This window comes from Malus sylvestris, chromosome 16 (assembly GCF_916048215.2).
Source record: "Malus sylvestris chromosome 16, drMalSylv7.2, whole genome shotgun sequence".
Taxonomy (NCBI): Eukaryota; Viridiplantae; Streptophyta; class Magnoliopsida; order Rosales; family Rosaceae; genus Malus; species Malus sylvestris.
This window is the reverse complement of record NC_062275.1, coordinates 39,209,196-39,219,581: the sequence shown is the minus strand read 5'-3', so window position 1 is coordinate 39,219,581 and position 10,386 is coordinate 39,209,196. Positions and strand designations below refer to the sequence as shown.

Sequence of the window (10,386 nt, the reverse complement as noted above, 5' to 3'; positions counted from 1 at the left end):
AAGTCTCCACACCAAGGTAGGACTTGAATGAGAGATGAGTGACCTAGAGGAAGTAAGATTGCTAGCTAAAATCCTCTAGGGTGGCCGGCCTCTTAGAGAGAAAAATGGAGCTTGTGTTCTCATCTTTTCTCTAAAAGAAACCCTAAGGATGAAATGGCTATAAAGTGCCGTTATACCACCTCATAATGGAGTGGCAAACTTGCAATTAAGGCAAGTTCACTACCCTCCTCTATTTGGCCGGCCTTAAGGGTTTATTGGGCTTTCAAGCCCTTTGTTTATTCAAGTTGTCATACAACTTGAGTTAATGGGCTTGACATTCAAATCCCATTGGGCTTTGCGGCCCAAAACTAACCCTAGGTCTATAACGAACTTATTCGTTTGATTAATTAACATATTAATTAATCCTAGCCATAAATAATTAAACCATTTAATTATCCTTACTCATCTCCATTGTTTCTTCAATCTCTACCTTACACGGTGTACGATCCATTAGGTTCCTTTTAGCGAGGCAGTGGGCGATTGTTACTCTTAACGATCGATTGTGAATTGAAACTTACTTTCAATTCTCCCTTTAGTGATTATACACGTTTAGGGCTTCCACAAACCATGAGTGTCACCTAGCAGTATGTCATGGCTACCCAAGCTAGTCAGAAGAGGTGGAGAACCTATTCAGTTTAGGATTACAATGCAATACGGTCTTTCTCTAATACAATACTCTTGACCACATTGTTGGTTTGATAGTTTAATGATGTCTACTATCTAATGTGATTCATTTACTTATATGATTACTTTGAATGTGATTTGGAACGACTTCCTAAATCTCATTCATACTCTGGCCAGAGATTCTAAATCATATCATAGAGTATTCTCCCTCAAACGGTTTGAAGGTTAGAGATCCCTTGTTGCGCATTCACTTGCCTCCATGGCTAAGTGGCTTAACCCAAACTATGCCGTGGACACCCTCTGACGGAGTGACTTTGACATAGTCAAAGATCAAGGACCTAACCATAAGACAACTATGATGCCTCAGGTCAAAGGACTACTTTGCATTATCCCAACCATGAGTTCTCATGTGACATGAGTATGAGAACTCCTTGTTGATCGTGTTCAGTGGACTCGTTCTCTATTAAGCACCTACATGCTTGTCTTGTTGTTAATCACACCAATGACTCGAGACCAATCACTTTCCCTGAGAGAAGACACAGCACGTACTGATCTTAACGGACTGTCAATGCCCAATTGGCAATCTTATGATCAGGAACGTTTAGGATATGTATACGAAAGAGAATGGTCTCATGAATCTAACTTCTTTAAATTACCTTCTCCTAATTACATATTCCTTGGACTTATCGTTTAAGCATATAACATTTATATGAGACGGCTTAAAACAATAATCTTTGCCCTTGATATTAAACTATATTAGTTTAACATGTGAAATGTCCGTAAAGTATTACCATATGATTGGTTTTAGGGCACATTTCCAACAAACAAACCCACAAACCTCTGATGATCAAGTAAAATCTGACCATCAGATTCTTGCAGCTGGTCGAGCTTCCTCTTCATGTTTGTACCATAGTCATGTGTGTGCCTGTGCAACTGTTTATTCTCATGCTGCTTGAGCCCTTTAATCTCCTGTTTGAGACTTATCACTTCAGCCACCAATGATTCAACTTGGCGGGTTCGAGCAAATAGGCGTTGGGCCATATTAGACACTGAACCTGCACACTGAACACTAAGAGCCAGAGAATCCTTAACAGCCAACTCATTAGACCATTTGGAAAGTAGTCTGTTATCTTTGGGAGTGAGAAGGTTCCTGGCCACCACCGCAGCGGTCATATCATTCTTCATCACATAGTCCCCAACGGTAAGAGGACCAGTAGGGGATAAGAAGGATGGGCGCCATATGTTGTCTTGAGAAGGCATGGCTGCCTCTTCACCAAAATTCAAGTCAAAACGACGGTCGGATGGGCCAGACATTCTTAGAAATGATGAAGGAGAAATGAGGTGCAATAAATCTCTGAAGTAAGAGGAAAATTCTTTCAAGCAATAACTCTCTGAATGTACTATTTCCACACAATTGATGCCCTTATAAAAGAAAGGGCAACAGGGCCGTTGTTTCAAAAATCGAAGAGGCACCACTCTCCAGATACCGAAGAGGCACCATTTTCTGGATTTTGAAGAGGCACCACTTTCCACACGCAACATCAGCTCATCGGGTACCATAGATAACTTTGCCAAAGATCTCTGACAAAGTTTAGACACATAAATTTTGAAGATTCAGCTACCCTACTATTACCCAAAAGGGTAAAGGAACAACACCACTGCTTGATAACTAGAAAGTCCCAATGTGTGTCAACCTCCGTGCTCCGTGCCAAGGCAGACTGACAAAAATGCCTAACCTTTACTCACATTCAAGAAAACACTCCCAACAAGATTGCTTGCTAAAAAATCGAAGAGGCACCACTCTCTGAATCTCGATAGCCAAACTCCCAACTGGATTACTTTCTCAAAAATCGAAGAGACACTGCTCTCCGAATCTCAAGAGTCAGACTCCCAACAGGATTGCTTTCTCAAAAATTGAAGAGGCAGCGTTCTCTGAATCTCGAGAGCCAGATCCCCGACAGGATTGCTTGTTCAAAAACCGAAAAGGCACCGCTCTCCGAACTTCGAGAGCCAAATTTTCTTGGATAAAGCTTGTCGCAATCTTCACACGCAACATCGGCTTTCCAGATACCACAAACCATTTTTTCAAAGCGCTCTGACAAAGTTAAAATATGTGAAGCTTGCAGCTCCCATTACATTGCTATGACCAAGAAGGGTAAAGGAATAGCATTATTACTTGCTCAAAAAACGAAGAGGCACCGCCCTTCGAATCTTGAGAGCCAAACTCCCAATAGGATTACTTTCTCAAAAATTGAAGAGGCACCACTCTCCGAATCTCAAGAGCCAGACTCCCAATAGGATTACTTTCTCAAAAATCGAAGAGGCACCGCTCTTCGAATCTCAAGAGCCGGATCCCCGACAGGATTGCTTGTTTGAAAACCGAAGAGGCATCGCTCTCCGAACTTCGAGAGCCATATTTCCTTGGATAAAGCTTGTCTGCAATCTTCACATGCAACATCAGCTTTCCAGATACCACATACCACTTTTTCAAAGTGCTCTGACAAAGTTAAAACATGTGAAGCTTGCAGCTCCCATTATATTGCTACGACCAAGAAGGGTAAAGGAATAGCATTACTACTTGTTGTTAGGGAGACTCCTATATATGTCGACCTCCATCCGCCACGGACAGGCAGACCTGCAAAAATGCTCAACCTTTCCTCATATCAAAGAGGGCACTCCCAACGAAGCCTTAAGAAATACTCAGCTTTCTTCCCCCCCCCAATAATACCTATGCAAACCAGCCACATCAGAGCAAGAGTATCTCATATCATCAGGGTCAAAAGCAAGAGTATCCCATATCATGCTTTTTCCCTGTCTTTTCCTTTGCCCTTGTTCTTACCTGCAAGACAAGGAGAAAGAGAGCAATCAGTCAGCACTTGGAATCAAGCTTCCAGTCAAGAACTAACTGCCTGGAACCCCTTGCCTGATTACTTACCTGACATTGCTCTTGAGTACTCGTCTTTAACATTTTATGCTTCCAGAAAAGATACCACATCGGGCTGACGAACAGATAGAGCAAGTAAGAAGGATACAAGGAAGCATGTGGAGACAAACGCAACAGAACACATGCTGATTCATCTATTACTTCGTCAACAGTAAAAGTATCCCATATCATCAAGGTTGAACGCACTCTTGATTTGATGGACTTGTTTTGACCTTCAAATTCTTGAGTCGGCCATATACTCTGGAGGAAACCAGAAAACCCTCCAGCCCAGTTCAAGAATAAGCCTGTGGAAAGTTATTTCTTCAAAAGCAAAAGTATCTCATATCATCTCTTCTCCATTTACTTATCCTTATCCTTGTTGATGTTTACGACACAAGGAGAAGGAGAATAATCAACCGAAAGCTGAAGCCGAACCTCCGATCCAGGTTGCTTGCTTGGAAGTCTGATTGTTTACCTTGTCTGTTACCTCTTTCGGCAAATCTCCTAGCTCGGCGACTTGAGGGACTCATACTATAGGGTTTTGTATCGCACTTAACCAAGCCCGAAACTACAAGTAAGCTTCAAGTGAAATTGATACATTACCTTGTGCATCTTCATCGGTTAAAGATACCACCCCTGGATGGAGGAAAAGTACTTCCAAAGAAGATGCCACATCTACGTATGAGACAAATAAAGCAAGTGAAAATGATACCACACTTCGGTACTTAGAAGTTTCGTGATTACTCAATGGCTTGGATCTTGCAAGTCCCCAATCGAGGAGCTTCCCTCACTCGGGAACTTAGGGGAGCACTGTTTGTACCATACTTGACCAATTTCGAAACTATTGAGCACCGGTCAACGTTATACCATCAAGGACCCATAAGAGTTTCCCTACAACCAAGAGGCCAATCACAGCGTGACACGTGTCGACATCAGAAGCCAATAATAGTGCGACATGTGTCAACATCAGAAGCCAATCACAACACGACACGTGTCAATGTCAGAATGAAACTAGAAACTCTCTTCTATAAACAGAGATCATTCTCTCAGAATATTTCCTAATGTCATTTGTACTACATCATTCACTAGTACTCACTAAAGGAGAGCTTGAACCTATGTACTTGTGTAACCCTTCACAATTAATGAGAACTCCTCTACTCCATGGACGTAGCCAATCTAGGTGAACCACGTACATCTTGTGTTTGCTTCTCTGTCCCTATCCATTTACTTCCTTATCCACACTAGTGACCGGAGCAATTTAGCGAAGGTCACAAACTTAACACTTTCTGTTGTACCAAAGTCCTCACTGATTTTGTGCATCAACACTCCCTTAATTTCCCGAGTGAGGAAAACTTCTTGGTTGGAGACTTGAAAAATCCAAGTACTGAGTGGTCGTGAGACTTCTGATGAGTAGATTTTATATTATATATTTTACCCTAATCTTAGTATATTTTGGTAAATATTTTGAAAGAATTTTGATACTTTGAATTGTGTTTTCAATATAGGACTTTCGACTTCCTCTGGAGCAAAACATGACCAAATGGATGAATTTTGGAGTAATTCCCATTGGAAGACGTTCGTGAGTCACTTAGCTTGATCATATCAAAATTTGGACTTTTTTCACCAAGCGGTTATTTTCTGGCGATGGAATAAAGAAGCAGTGTGCAGTGCTGGAAAATGACGTTTTTGGGCTTAAATGGCGTTTTTGGAGCCCAAGATGACCTCGGTTCGTGGCCTTCTGGAGAAGTGTTCAGAATATTCCGAACATTAAATCCAGCTATAGTGGGCCAGTTTTGGAGCAGCTTATGGGTCCAAAACGTGGGTGTTCAGATTTTAGGCGAATTTCACCATTTAATTTAGGGTTATGTTTCCTATTTGATTTAATTATTATTATTAGTTTCCTAGTGGGAAGAAAAGACATGTTTTTAGGGTTTGTGAGGGGGTTTAGCAAATATATTGCTTGGCCATCTACAGTTTTAGACTACGCTTTCTTTTATACAATTTTGGAGACAGAGAAAATTGTTAGGGTTTTGGAGACTTTTTACTTGAAGGTGCTTTCAATCCTTTTCTTGAATATATTTTCTATGATTTCAATTATGAGTATGCGGAACTAATTTCTTTTGCTAGGGTGAAGCCTTGAGCCTTAGCATGAATATGTGATTTTTATTTAATTGCTTATGATTGATTGTATGCATACTTTGAATTATTAATCACCGGGATAAAAACTATCTAATTGTCTTTATGCCTGATCACCATTAGGATCTTTAGAAAAGTAATTTGATGCAATTTTGGTCGGAAGGTTCCCTGAAATTGACGCTGGCTTCTTGTGATTAATAATTGTAATTTCACTTAGGATGAATATCACGTCTTAAGGATTGCATGGTTTTTCAAAGGATTTTCATAAAGCATAATGAGTCTTTCCTGTTCAGATTTGATCCGAACGTCCGGACGGGTTGCATGTTAGATATACGTTCTATGTTGGAGGTTCCAAGTAGAATATGAATTAGGAAAATCTAACCTTCAAAGTGGCATGTGTAGATCATAAGTAATTGGTAAAAATTCATAGGATTGCTAGGTGATGGTGGAACCCTAATGCTTTCTTAATTTTATTCTCCCAAAACTGTTTTCTTTTCTCTCTAGCTCTAATATTGTAGATTGTTTATTTTAATTCATTAATTTCGTTTTTATTTTAATTAGGTTATAAAATCAATCACCTAAACTTCTACTTTACAATAATTAAATGGAATCTGATTAGTTTCGAATTATTTAATAGTCCATGTGGAGACGACCTTGCGAGATCCGTTTATACTACAATAACCTTGTGATTCTTGCAAGTAAAATAGGAGACTTAAGCCCGTTCACATGAGTAGTAAAAATCCTATCAAGAAAATGGCGCCGTTGCCGGGGATTATTTAAAATAATCCTTACTAATCAGATTTTCAATAACTTATTTCTGTTTATACATTAAAAAAAAATTTAATTTTCGTTTTTATTTTATTTTTCACAGATTACAACAGTACAGTGGAGATTACAAAGATAATCTGTGCATGGTCAGCACCCGTTCAACAATGCAGAAATTGCTTCCTTTTGATCCAGAACTTGAGCAGACTTTGAGGAGACGCAGGGAGAAAAATTTGCAGTGGGTTCCCTTCTCTGCAAGGTACTTTTCAGCAATCTTTAAATTTTGGAAACTTGCAGAGCAAAGAAAAAATGGCATTTGTAATTCCAGAGGCTGGTCTGCCCCTGGGTGATTCACTGACAGCCCATACCACAAATATACCAAGTTGCATTACTTATCCGGCAGTGGAGGAAGGGTCTACATTTGAAATAAAGCAGCACATGTTGAATATTCTACCTACATTTCATGGGTTATCGACTGATGATCCAAACATGCATATTGCAGAATTTTTAATGGGATGCAAAAATATTTTGGTGAGAGGATTTTTAGCCGAATCTATTAAGCTCCGTTTGTTTCCTTACACTCTAAAAGATCAAGCAAGGAGATGGCTCCTCACACTCCCATCGGGAAGCATTAGTACTTGGGCCCAACTTAATGAAAAATTTTTAAACAAGTATTATCTAGCTTCAAAAACTCTTGATATGAGAACTCAAATTTTATCTTTTGCCCAAAAACCAAATGAAGAGTTCAATGAGGCGTGGGAAAGGTTCAAAGAGTTGATTAGAAAATGTCCACATTCGGGTATTAACACTACTGATCAAATGCACATATTTTTCAGAGGGTTGAATATGACTACAAAAACTCTTGTCAACGCTTCATGCGGAGGTTCGTACAAAGACAAAAATGCACAAGAGGCTTGTTTGTTATTTGAAAAAATGGCAGTAGATACTCAGCATGGGCAGTTGAGCAGCCACAATCTAGGTCTGTTTTTGAGATGTCTAACGACTCTCCGTATGTTATAGCACAAATTGAAAAAATGGAATCTGATTAGTTTCGAATTATTTAATAGTCCATGTGGAGACGACCTTGTGAGTTCCGTTTATACTACAATAACCTTGTGATTCTTGCAAGTAAAATAGGAAATTTAAGCCCGTTCACATGAGTAGTAAAAATCCTATCAACTTCTGAGTATCAAGGTGCAGTAGCATATGGTAGGAGTCCCCCAAGTCTCCGGTCGAGGGAGTTGACGAATGAGGCATTTCCTTTCTAAGTGGTAGCCCAAAACTTCTCCTTCTTATATATTTGTTATGAAAGTTATTAGGCCCAAAGAAGAGGAGGCCTAGGCAATTTTTTTTTTTCGAATTTTTGAATTTTTTTTTTCGAATTTTCGAATTTTTGAATTTTTGGATTTCCAAAAAATATATATATATAATTTTTTTTTTAAGCTTTGTAGGTGAAGCTTTGTTGGGCACCATGAATTGATTTTGCTTCACACTATGTTAATCAAGATAGTGTGAAGCTTTTGTAGGTGAAGCTTTTGTGTTGAAGCTTTGCAGGTGAAGCTTTTGTAGGTCAAACTTTTGTGGGTCAAGCTTTTGTAGGTGAAGCTTTTGTGGGTCAAGCTTTTGTAGGTCAAGCTTTTGTGGTCAAGCTTTTGTGGGTCAAGCTTTTATAGGTCAAGCTTTTGTGTCCGGTCGAGGGAGTTGACTGTTGGAAATGTGCCCTAAAGCCAATCATATGATGATACTTTACGGACATTTTACATGTTAAACTAATCTAGTTTAACTATAAAGGGCAAAGATTATTGTTTGAGCTGTCTCATATAAATGTTATATGCTTAAACGATAAAGTCCAAGGAATATGTGATTGGAAGAATGTAATCTAATGAAGTTAGATTCATGAGACCATTCTTTCGTAGACACATCCTAAATGTTCCTGATCATAGGATTGCCAATTGGGCATTGACAGTCCGTCAAGATCGGTACGTGCTATGTCTTCTCTCAGGGAGAGTGACTAGTCTCGAGTCATTGGTGTGTGTGACATCAAGACAAGTACGTAGGTGCTCAGTAGAGAATGAGTTCACTGAACGCGATCAACGAAGAGTTCTCATACTCATGTCACATGAGAACTCATGGTTGGGATAATGCAAAATAGTCCTTTGACCTGAGGCATCACAGTTGTCTTGTGGTTAAGTCCTTGATCTTTGATTATGTCAAACGTCATTCCATTGGAGTGTCCACGGCATCGTTGGGGTTAAGCCACTTAGCCATGGACGCAAGTGAATGCACAACAAGGGATCTCTAACCTTCAAACCGTTTAAGGGAGAATACTCTATGATATGATTTAGAATCTCTGGCCAGAGTATGAATGAGATTTAGAAAAGTCGTTCTAAATCACATTCAAGGAAATCATATAAGCACACGAATCACATTGGATAGTAGACATGAATAAATAAACTATCAAACCAAACAATGTGGTCAGGAGTATTAGATTAGAGAAAGACCGTATTGCATTTGTAATCCCAAACTGAATAGGTTTTCTCTACCTCTTCTGATTAGCTTGGGTAACCATGATATGCTGCAAGGTGTCACTCATGGTTTGTGGAAGCCCTAAACGTGTGTAATCACTAAAGGGAGAATTGAAAGTAAGTTTCAATTCACAATCGATGTAAAATGGTTTTAATCGCCCACTGCCTCGCTAAAAGGAACCTAATGGATCGCACACCGTGTAAGGTGGAGATTGAAGAAACAATGGAGATGAGTAAGAATGATTAAATGGTTTAATCATTTATTTATGGTAAGGATTAATTAATATGTTAATTAATCAAACGAATAAGTTCGTTAAAGACCTCGGGATAGTTTTGGACCTTAAGGCCCAATGGGCTTCGAACGTCAAGCCCATTAACTTAAGTTGTATGACAACTTAATGAATAATGATTCACAAAGGCCCAATTAGTCCAAAATATCCTAATGGCCGGCCATATTGTTTAGGGTAGTGAACTTGGACTTATTTACAAGTTTGCCACTCAAATGAATAAAGGTATAAATATGACTTTATAGCTAAAATTCATAAAGGGTTTGTTTTGGAGAAAATTGGTGAGAACTTGTCTCTCCATTTCTCTCTAAAGAGGCCGGCCACCTTGGGGGGGGTGCATCTTGCAATCCTACTACTCCAAGGTCACTCATTTCTTCTCCAATCTCTCCTTGGTGAAGAGACTTAGAGGTTCTCAATTTTGGGAACTTGGAGAAACCTATTCTTCCATCCAAATCCATAGATTTAATATGCAAGGAATGAAGGCCCTCTCTTTGGGTGATTAGCCTTTGCTTATGCAAAGAGGAATCTACAAAGGTACAATTTCAACTCACTTTGTTTTGAGTTGAGTTTTGGTTCACCAATCTACTAGGCTTTGAATTTCATGGTTAATGTTTTGTTTTTAAGTGCATGTTAGCATGATTCCACCTTTAATTGTTAATTGCATGCTTATAGATGTTGCTTAAATGAACATGTTTTTTCACAAAATAATCCTTCAAGTGGTATCAGAGCCTAGGTCTAGTAGTTGGTGAATCCTTTTGGGTTTTGTAGTTCATAGTTTGTGATTTAAAAGTTGTAATATGTTACAAGCTTTATTCTTGTTTCTTTGAATGTAAATTTTGTTAGAAAATTTGCCATCTCAAATGGTTTAGATGTAGTTCATATGAGCATGAATATTGGAGCTAAAATTTGGTGCCATGACTTTGGGAAAATTCGGCCAAATCCAAAGGGTGGATTTTTGGGTTCTTGTTTGACTTGTTAAAAGTGTTTTAAGGTGACTTTTGGAACCCCTATGTACCCTAGTTTGGTTAGATGTTATTTCCCTAAAGTTTGAATGGTTTTGGAATGTTTTTGGGTGAAAAATGTTCAT

The 10,386-nt window shown here is 39.0% G+C and overlaps 1 non-coding gene across 1 annotated transcript; it reads right to left on the bottom strand.

Moving 5' to 3' along the window:
- Positions 1–7,183: 7,183 nt before the first annotated feature.
- Positions 7,184–7,288, bottom strand: LOC126609445 (small nucleolar RNA R71). Its single transcript, XR_007618162.1, has one exon. It is a non-coding gene; the product is annotated as a small nucleolar RNA R71 (small nucleolar RNA).
- Positions 7,289–10,386: the final 3,098 nt, after the last annotated feature.